The following is a 1,856-nucleotide window of genomic DNA, read 5'->3' as shown; positions in this document are numbered from 1 at the left end:
CTGTATAACACATACACTTGTATTAGAAAAAGGCTCATGTCCCCAGCTGTTCCCCATGAAAACTGACAAGCTCACCTCACCTTCCCATTGATAACAGAAGATGAGTGCCACCTAGACCCGCTCCCCTTGGTCCTGCTCCTCTCCCTGCCACACGCACACAGAAGCCCAAGTCTAGCTGGAAGTCATCTTTCTGCTCTCTATTCCCACCCGAGTCCCAGCTACTCTCTCGCAGCCAGGGCCGACCAGAGTCACGCTCTCAACAGCTTTCCCTCCTGGGGTCCATGCAGGACATGTCCCTTCCTCTCCCCTCTTTTCCCTGGGTCAAACTGCACTGCACCCCTCTCTGTAAAGGTACCTCCACCCCGTATCTCCCCCAACCCACTGCTCCTACGCCACATGCACCCAGCCTCCCCCTCCCCCTCCCCCAAGTGGCCCATTCAACCCAGTGTCTCCCTCCACATGCACTCTTGTTCCTGTTGCCACAAGACCCCCCGGCACCCCGCACCGCACTCCCAAACCCCAAGCAGATTGCCGCCCCCACAGCACCCTCCCCCCCGGGCAAGCCTCTCTCCTTCCTCACCGCGGGGACCCCCCGCCAGGCCCCTCCCGGCCTCTGCCAGTCCCCGCCGCTCTTGCCTGTCTGCTGCGTCTGCCAGGAGCGGGAGGGGAGCCTTCCTCCTCGCCCCTGCCTGTGGGGGAAGGGGCATCTCCTCCCGTCCCGTCCCGCCGGGATCCCGCGGCGGCGGCAGCGGCTCCCCCACCCCAACCCGACCCGCAGCAGCCACCAGGTTCCAGCCACTTCCGCCTGCCGCCGCCGGAAGCGAACCCATAGCAACCGAACGTCCCGCCCCGCGCCCCCCGCCGGACCCCGCCCCCCGCTCCTCCTCCTCTGGCTGCACTCGCGATGGAGCGAACCATTCGGGATGCGGGGGGGGAGCGGGAACCCTGCTTGCAGAAGAGACGCTAGTTTGACTTCAAATTGATTGGCTGAGCCGCTTTCTATTCCGTTGCGGGCCTTTGCCCTAAAGCATTCCTCTCGCTTTGACCTTTTGACAGTTATTTGATGCGCCCTCTCCTTCCCCCCTTTAAGTGGAATGGGCTCTTCCGCCTCCCAGTCAAGAGCGGGGGCTGGACCGTCCAATTCTGTCCCTGATGGGGGGGCTGTACATTCACTTCATGTCTCCGATAGCAATGAGAAGCTATTCCTCCTCCCCGCGCTGTGACGTGCCCCGCCCCTTTCACCATATCAACGCAGGCGGGAGACGGAGGCTTTCATCATTTCTTCCCCCATCACCCCCCCCCCTCCCCGCTGGTGGAAATAGTCTGACCCTGAGGGCCGGAGAGATGCGAGGGAGGAAAGCCCCGACTCCACCTCCGCAGCTCTGACCACGCCCCCTCATGCTAACCCCGCCCCCTTTCCAGGACTCCTAGCTCATTTCTGACTTCACTCCGCACTGGCTTGCTCTGCTGTTCGTTCCCCTTCCTTCACCGCCTTTCCCTGCACCTAGCCCCCGGCAGCCTTGCATGTGATATGGTTGTGCCTGCATAGGTGTGTACATGTGCATGTGCATAGCTTCAGTGGGGACAGGGGCAGGGCCCTAAGCCAAATCCCATAGTACTGTCCACTGGACCCAAAGAGCATTGCCAGTCTCCAAATGCCTGCCACCAGGTTGGCCAGGTGGGCTTCTAGCTGCCCAGTCCTATGTCTCTGCCCGGTCAGGTGCTTTGCTGTATTAGTATTGTTACCATTATTGTTGTAACTGTTATCATATTGCAATCTATTGTTTTTGTTACACACACACACACACACACACACTTCCCAGTGTGAACATGCACGTGCAGACATGCCTTTCTAG

This window comes from Alligator mississippiensis, chromosome 11 (genome assembly GCF_030867095.1).
Source record: "Alligator mississippiensis isolate rAllMis1 chromosome 11, rAllMis1, whole genome shotgun sequence".
Classification (NCBI taxonomy): Eukaryota; Metazoa; Chordata; order Crocodylia; family Alligatoridae; genus Alligator; species Alligator mississippiensis.
The sequence above is the reverse complement of the archived record's forward strand: the minus strand, read 5'-3'. Positions refer to the sequence as shown.